At 46.2% G+C, this 8,760-nt stretch overlaps 1 non-coding gene across 1 annotated transcript; it reads right to left on the reverse strand.

The window, feature by feature from the left end:
- Positions 1 to 1,993: 1,993 nt before the first annotated feature.
- On the reverse strand, positions 1,994 to 2,096 carry LOC117795807. Its single transcript, XR_004619967.1, has one exon. It is a non-coding gene; the product is annotated as a U6 spliceosomal RNA (small nuclear RNA).
- Positions 2,097 to 8,760: the final 6,664 nt, after the last annotated feature.

The following is an 8,760-nucleotide window of genomic DNA, read 5'->3' on the forward strand; positions in this document are numbered from 1 at the left end:
ATTTTATTTATTTATTTGAGAGAGTGTGAGAGAGAGAGCACAGGCAGGGGGAGCGGCAGGCAGAGGGAGAAGCAGGCTCCCTGCTGAGCAGGGAGCCCGATGTGGGGCTCGATCCCAGGACCCTGGGATCATGCCCTGAGCTGGAGGCAGACGCTTAACCGACTGAGCCACCCAGGCGCCCCTCCTCCTCCTCCTCTTTCTTCTTCTTCTTGTTCTCCACCATTTGCTGCCAGCTGTTTGTCTGGTGGGCTGTGTGCACACAGTGTATACAAGTTGAGTTGCACAGAAGCCCAGAAGTCTGTCCTCAGTCTGTCTTGTACCCAGTTACTGCCCAGGGCCCAGGAAAAGGCTGGGCACATAGGAGGTGCTTTATTGCACATCTGATGAATGAATGAATGCAGGGCAATGTGTAGGTTTTCACTCAGCTGTGATCACCCACAGGAGAGGGTAATAGTTCACCAGTTGTATGATACTCTCACCACTTCAAATGAAATCTGTCAGTTGCACTTATTAATTAAAAATAAATTTCCCCACCTCTCTGCGTCTTTGCTCTTTCCAAACCAACACATATCTCAGGGCAGCTTTTGAGATGACTGTTGCCCCGCTGTCTCCCACCAGCAACGGCTCACAAGAGTGATGCAACACAACAGCTCCCGACAGTATGTAGTTTAAGATCCAGCGAAGGTCTTTCCATTCCCCAAATCCAGGCTCTTTCCCAGCTGCCTCCTCCGAGGCCGTCAGTCTTTTTTCTGGTCACCCTACCCATCAGCCCTTACGAAACAAAAATACGAGATCTTGCATGGATTTAACTTCACAGGCCAAACCATTGTTTTAATGAGAGGCCTTAGAGTTTTCAACTCCAGATTGCTGCTCATGTTTCTGGGGTTTCTGGGGAGTCTGTTCCTAAGAGTTTCCTCCAGCCCAGTTCTGGCCCCAGTGGTAGCTCTGATTGGCTCACCCTCGTCAAGGGCAAAGTCCTGCCTGCCCAAGGAGCCTCCTTGAGAAACGCACGCCCCAGCACATGTAGTCCAGAGAGCCCTCTGCCCCAGGATGCTTCCCTTGCTCAGAGGAGTCTCCCCAGGGCAGGTCAGGGGTGCGGGGAGGTGGGGGGTATGGTTGGGGGAAGCTGAGCCCTGGAGGCTCATTCTCAGGAGGATACTTGGTCCTGCAGGAGAGAAACCACCTCCCTTGAGCCTTTTCCCACTTCAAAGAAGGAATTCAGTGAGGCAGAAATTAAGAAAACCCTCCATGTGGAGACATGGGCATGTGTTTGGAGAGAGCAGACATGAAGAAGTCACCCCCTTTACGGATGGTTAGTAGAGGATAAACAGGCAGAACACACAGACCAGTTAAATAGCAAACTGCAGATTTTCATTTTCACTAAAAACTTCATTCTCCTGGGACGTCTGGGTGGCTCAGTCAGTTAAGCATCTGCCTTGGGCTCAGGTCATGATCCCAGGGTCCTGGGATCGAGTCCCGCATTGGGCTCCCTGCTCAGCAGGCAGTCTGCTTCTCCCTCTGCCTGCCTCCCCCCTGCTTGTGGTCTCTCTCTCTCTGACAAATAAATAAGTAAAATCTTAAAAAACAACTTCAGTCTCCTTCTTAATGCCAGTTACCTGGGGACAAATCATGAGATCCTCCATTCCACTCCCAGAAGCTCTATTTTAGATAACAAATCACATTCAACTAACATTTACTGAACATCTACTATGTACCACTTACTTTCACATATACTATCTCATTTGATCCCTGTGACATCCTCTTTTAAAGAGGAATTAGTTTTCCCATTTTACAGATGAGAGCACAAAGGTGTATAAATGTCCAAATGACTGTGATTACACACAGCCAGGAGCGCTGCAGAGTGAAAATGACATCTTTGGCTTCTACCCTGACAGCAGAGACTCTCTCCTCAGTTTTAAGCCCACAGTGTTTATTCTTCATTCTCAATTGTGGTAAAACTCATGTAACATAAAATTGACCATCTTGCTCATTCTAAAAAATGGAATGCTTCATGAATTTGTACGTCATCCTTGCACGGGGGACGCGCCAATCTTCCCTTATGCCAATTTTAGTCTATACGCTGCCACAGTGAGCACCCATCTCACTCATTTTTCCACGTACGTTCAGTAAGTACCGTTAAATACATTCACATCCTTGCAGCCACCACCACCGTCCATCTCCAGAACTCCTTTCATCTTGCAGAACTAAAACTCTGCACCCATTAAACACTAACTCCACGTTGCCCCCACCCCCTCGAGTCCCCTGGCAACCACATATTTTCTATTCTATGTTCTGTCTCTAAGAGTTTGACTGCTCTAGGTGTCTCCTATAATATGTGGCATCATACAGTATTCGTCTTTTTGTCGCTGACTTCTCTCAGCCTAATGTTCTCAAGGTTCAGCCATGCTGTTGCATGTGTTAGGACTTCCTTCCTTTTTAGGGCTGAAACTGGACATACATACCACATTTTGTCGATCCATTCATCATCCATCAATAGATACTTGGGTTTCCTCCACCTTTTGCTTATCATGAATAGTGCTATGAACACTAGTGTACGCATAACTCTTAGAGACCCTGATTTCAATTCTTTGGGGCACACACCCAGAAATGGAGTTGCCGGATCCTACGCAAATTCAGACTGACAACGCCAAGTGTTGGTGAGGCTGTGGAAGAACTGGAATATTCATACATTGTTGGTGGGAATGGAAACTGGTAGAATCACTTTGGAAAACTGTGACAGTATATCCTAAGGCTAAGTATTCTAAATATACGTGTAAACTTATAATCCAACCACCCTCCTCCTCGGTACACATAACCAGAAGAAAAGTGTACATATGTGTCCCAAAACCTATGTTCAAGAATGTTCAGAGCAGGGGCACCTGGGTGGCTCAGTCGTTAAGCGTCTGCCTTCGGCTCAGGGTGTGATTCCAGGGTCCTGGGATTGAGCCCCGCATCAGGCTCCTCAGCTGGGAGCCTGCTTCTTCCTCTCCCACTCCCCCTGCCTGTGTTCCCTCTCTCGCTGCCTGTCTCTCTCTCTGTCAAATAAATAAATAAAATCTTAAAAAAAATAAAGAATGTTCAGAGCAGTCCATTTTGGAGGAGTTCCACACTAACAATTATCCATCTACAGTACTGTGTCTACACAGAACGTGGGTATTCATACAAAGAAATGCTCCGGAGCAAGAGCGTTAGAATCACCTGGTGGGCTTGTTAAACCACTGACTGCTGGGCTCCAGCTGTCTGTCCGCTGCCACAACACAGAATGGATCTCACATTTCTCCCCTTTAGCTGCTCTTACCATTGTTGAAGATGGCTGCCAGCCGCCACCCCTGAGTATTCTCTCCTCCCCCACATCAGCAAGAGCGGGGACTGGAGAAGCATAAGAGGCTTGCTTTCTGGCCATTAGTACAAACACAAAAATCTCTCTTCTGTCAGGTCAGCCCTGCACCCCTGGATTTGTTGATATGCTTATGAACATTACCTCCCATAACTCTGATGATTAGTGCATAATTATTACATAATTATGGCGCCCACCTTTATCCTTGTTTTGTAGGGAAGGAAATGACCATTAGCTGGATTAATTGCAAGGTCCTGCTGCTAGACAAAAGTAGAGAAGAGATTCAAACCCACATCTTCTGACTCTGGGTCTAATGTCTTCAGAATGCAAGGCATGCTCCTCCCTTTTCTCCATCTATCCAGGGGCTACCAAGTTCCAGCTCTAACGCGAGGCCCCCTTTCTCCAGGAATCAAATACTGCGACCCGCAGCAAGATGGTTTTGCCTGCTGTGACTATAGTATTGTTTAGCTACTAATGTGCTTCTGGGTATTAAAATCTCAGTCCTGAAGGAGCTCCTTTAGGCAGTGTCTGCTGTTTCTGTGGCTAATTGACTGTCTAGGGAGGGGGATGCAGCTGTCGTGAAATGCTGATCTTTTCACCCTAATCACTAGGAGAGAGCTAGGATACGGTTTCCTCTGTGTATCAGCATTTCTGAAACAGCTGCTTTTGACTTTGGCAGAGCAAGTGGGAAGTGGGGACTCCCTGAGAGTAGCCTGTGGCCTAAAGAGATTCAGCACCAAGGGCAGCGACTCAAGCCCCACCGGAGGAGTGAAAAGCCATAGAGCAGAAGTTCTCAGTCCTGGCTGCTAGTTGAAATCATCTAGAGAGCTTAAAAAAAATATTCCAATGTCTGGGCTCCACCGTAAGTACAATTGGGGTAGATCTGACATGTGTATATATTAAAACCCCTCTTTCCCAAGTGGTTCCAGTAGGCGACAAGGATTGAGAACGGTCATAGTAACGAACCAACAAATAGGAGGGTGACTGTTCCAAAGAACAGGCAGTGACCATGAGACTACAATTTTATTTATTTATTTTCATTTTTATTTATTTTATTATTATTTTTAAAGATTTTGTTTATTTATTTGAGAGAGAGAACGAGCAACGGGGAGGGGCAGAGGGAGAGAGAGACAGAGAGAGAAAGAAGCAGACTCCTCACTGAGCAGGAAGCCCAATGTGGGGCTCGATCCCAGGACCCAAGATCATGACCTGAGCCGAAGGCAGGCGCTTAATTGACTGAGCCACCCAGGTGCCCCTTATTTATTTATTTTTAAAAGACTTATTTATTCATTTGAGACAGAAAGTGAGTGTGCAGGGGGAGGGGCAGAGGGAGAGCAGGAGAGAGAATCTCCAACAGACTCCCTGCTCAGTGTGGAGCCCAAAGCAGGGCTCGATCCACCACCCTGAGGTCATGACCTGGGCCCAAATCAAGAGTTGGATGCTCAACTGACTGAGCCACCCAGGTGCCCCGAGACTTAGAGTTTTAAATGGAACCTTCCGGGGAGGTCATTTAGTTCTTCGAAGCCCTTCTTTCTTGAAAACTATTCTCGGCTGACTTTAAAAGGGCAAGTGCTCCTCTCTCTTCTCTGGCATCATCCTCCTCAGGATCCCTTTTGTTTATATCCACAAGAAATAGCCTAGACGTTCTTCATGGAGAATTGGAGAGCTCAACTAGGTCCAATTCAAAAAATAAACACATACGCACCCAGAAAGAGGCCAAGAGGCTGCACGTGTCTTGAGAATTGGCAGAATGTTTCCTTCTTTCAAGATTTTTAAGAAGAAAAATCAAGTGTTGTTCAGTTACCTATAATGGGGTATTAACTGGAAACCACTCTAGAGTTTAAAAAAATAGGGTGTTGGTGGAGCACCTGGGTGGTTCAGTCAGTTAAACATCTGGCTCTTGATTTCAGCTCAGGTCATGATCTCAGGGTCGTGGGATCAAGCCCCGTGTCGGGCTCCACTCTGGGTATGGAGACTGTTTGGAATTATCTCTTCCTTTCCCTCAGCCCCTCTCTCCCGCTTGTGCTCTCTCTCTCAAAAAGAAATAAATAAAACAAAAAGTTTAAAAAATAGGGTGTTAGTTATATTTGCATAAGTAAACAATGAGGAGCTGGATGTCTGCACGAAATGCAGTGCGGCCACTGCAAAGTGTGCTGCTTATGAAAACGTACTGATGTGGAAGCTGTGTATGCTCTAGTCCGTGAGAAAAATCTGACAATATGTACCACGTGATCCCAACTTTAAAAAAAATATATGCACGTAAGTGTTCATAGATTTTCAAAAATGAAAAACATTTCAAGTGTTAGCTGTTATCATAGGATGTTGGTGAAGCAGGGAATTTTTATTTTCTTTAAATTCTTCTATTTGATCCTTATTTCCATAATAAATGCACATTTCTTTTGTCAGAAAAAAAGTAATACAAAAACCCTTAGATACTGAACCAATGAATTGATCCATAAGAATTTCCCATTTTCAATAGAGGAATACAGGGAGTTTTAGGTTGAGATAAAATGTCAATGACATTCAAATAATGACAACAATGCAGATCCTTGCCTACAATAAAGAACTTCTTTAAGGCAAATGTCCATGCTTCCTTTGAGTTAAATATTAATCTGATAGAGTCCAGCCCAGCCTAGGAGATGAACTTAAGTTTATGTGAAATTTTTATGAACTAATTAGTGGGTTGGATCAAAGAGCAGGACCAGGATAGAGTCACAAAGAGGTCTTAGAAGATAAAACATTTCTTACTAATTCATTGCTTTCTTAAAAGGACATGAACTTGGACGAGGCAGTCACCTCCCCTGGATCAGAACACCTACAAATCCAAGTCATGTCCCAGGTGGGAAGCAGGGCTGGAAGCAGAAAGCAGGTTGTGGGAAGGAAACTTCACCAAATCTTTTATCACGGACAAGGTGGGAGAGCCAGTCTTGGGCTTTCTTTCCATAGGCCAGCTTCAGCGGGGAAGGGGGGAAAATTAACAAGCTGGAACAATATTCACTTAAGCATAAATACAAAGCAGGGCTCCTGGGTGGCTCAGTCAGTTAAGTGTCTGCCTTCAGCTCAGATCATGATCTCAGGGGGCTGGGATTGAGTCCTACACTGGGCTCCCTGCTCAGCCGGGAGTCTGCTTCTCCCTCTCCCTCTGCCTGCCGCTCCCCCTGCTTGTGCATGCGCACTCTTTTTCTCTCTCTCTCAAATAAATAAATCAAATCTTTATAATTAAAAAACTCCCCAAAAAACATAAATACCCAGCCCTGCGTGATGGGGTCTTAGAGGAGTCCTGGCCCAGACGGCAGCATTGCCACTGGTGTGCCACCACAAATGATTAAATACGAGGCGATGTAAAAAGCTCACAGTTCCATTAACGCTCCAGTGCTCCAATCTCCTACCAGTGTGGAGTTGCGAAGTGCTCTTGGCTAAACAGAACAGTCTCCATCCACCCACTATAAAACATGGTTTCAATACTGACATTTTTCTAAGCAATCTACTTCCCTTTTTAAAAAATATAAACAGTTATAAGATGCACACACGCAGTGAGAGATGAAGAGTCCTTCTCAACTGCCACCTCCACATACAGAGACAGGTGCGTGAATGTTCACAGCAGGCTTATTGGTAATTGTAATCGGTCCCAAACTGGAAGCAACCCAAATGTCCAACAACAGAGAAGTGAGTACATGGTACTACATTCATACTCATGCATTTCATTTTCCCCACTTACCATATCTTGGGGATCACTCTGTTTCAGTACATAGTAAATTATCTTCTTTTTAACAGCTGAAGAGCATTCCATGATATAGATTTACATAATTTATTTAGCCATCTTCCCTCCAATGGACATTTAGGCTACTTACAGTCTTTTACAATCAATGCTGCTATGAACACCCTTATTTATACATCTTTTTGCACCTATAAGATTGATTCTTAGAAGTGGAATTGCTTAGTCCACGTTTATATTAATTTATGATTTTGATAAATTGCCCCATTTCTCTCACTGGCTCAATTCCTGGATGCTCTGAAATGGCGGGGACGGTCCCCACATGGATTAAAGGGGCTGCCGAGCAGCTCTCTGAACTCACAAAGTGGGATTTCCTCGGGGGTCGTGCTCCTGTGTGCTGGGAGCGCAGTCCTGGCTTGTAGTTACTCTCCGGTACGAAGCTCTCTTTGGCAATGGATTGCCTTGAGCTAGTTGTGGGAAATCAGGCACCTACTCTACCTGCCTGATCCCAGGGAAAGGAAAGTGACGGGCTGGGCTGCTGTAAGACAGGGAGGTGGCCGCTCCTGAAGATGGCCTCGCATCTGCTGACATTCACTTCCAAGCGTGACGGTCACTGTGATGGCAACTGGATCCTTCCACTTACCTCTCCCTCTCTTTCTCTTCCTCAGTAATCATCGCGCACCTACTATGTTTGCTGATAAACGTGCGGGAGCGCGAAGGAAAAGAAGAGGCACAGAGGAAGGGCAGGTCAGAAGTCTTCCCAGAGGAAAGGCCATTTGAATAGATTTTTTTTTCTTTTTTAAAAAAATGAGGTGAAATTCCCACAACACAGATCATTTTATTTTATTTTTTAAAAATATTTTATTTATTTGAGAGAGAGTGAAAGCGAGAGAGATCACAGAGGGAGAGGGATCTCAGAGGGATCACCTCTGAGAAGAGAGCCCAAGGCAGGACTTGATCCCAGGACCCCGGGATCATGACCTGAGCCAAAGGCAGACGCTTAACCGACTGAGCCACCCAGGCGTCCCAATGCAGATCATTTTAAAGTGCAGAGTTCAATGGCATTTAGTACATTCACATCATTGTGCTCCCACTACCTCTATGTGGTTCTGAAATAGTGCATCACCCCAAAAGAAACCCCATACCATTAAGCAGTTACTTCCCACAGGTAGGGTTTTCAAACAAGGAGGATGAGTTTCACAGGTGGGCTTGGAAAGGAGGCCATTCCAAAGGAGGAACTTTACAAAGCCCTTGGCACATCAAGTCACCTGGGATGGTGACAATGTATGTGCCATGGGGCTAAGGAAGGGACGGGGTGAAGCAGGAGGGAAAGGAGGACGAGGGGCCGTGAAGATCACATGTGCCAGCTCTGTCCTATAAGCTGCTGGAGCCAGTCAAGGGCAGTGAGGAGGCATCGGAGGTTAGGGGGCCTCTTTGAGTAATCTTCATCCCTGGAGGGATACTGTCAACTTTAACACGAATTCAGTTCGAGCCAGGGTTTCTCGACACTGGCGCTCCTGGCGCTGGGGGCTGGGTGATTCTTTGGCACGGGCAGGGGTGGCTGTCCTGTGCGCTGTTCAGCGGCATCTCTGTCCTCTACGCACAAACCGCCACAGCTGTGACAACCAAAGATGTCTCCAGACACTGCCAAATGTCCCCCGTGGGAGGGGCCTGGGGGCCTGGGAGGATTCTGACTCTGTACTCTCCA

This window comes from Ailuropoda melanoleuca, chromosome 13 (assembly GCF_002007445.2).
Source record: "Ailuropoda melanoleuca isolate Jingjing chromosome 13, ASM200744v2, whole genome shotgun sequence".
NCBI lineage: Eukaryota > Metazoa > Chordata > Mammalia > Carnivora > Ursidae > Ailuropoda > Ailuropoda melanoleuca.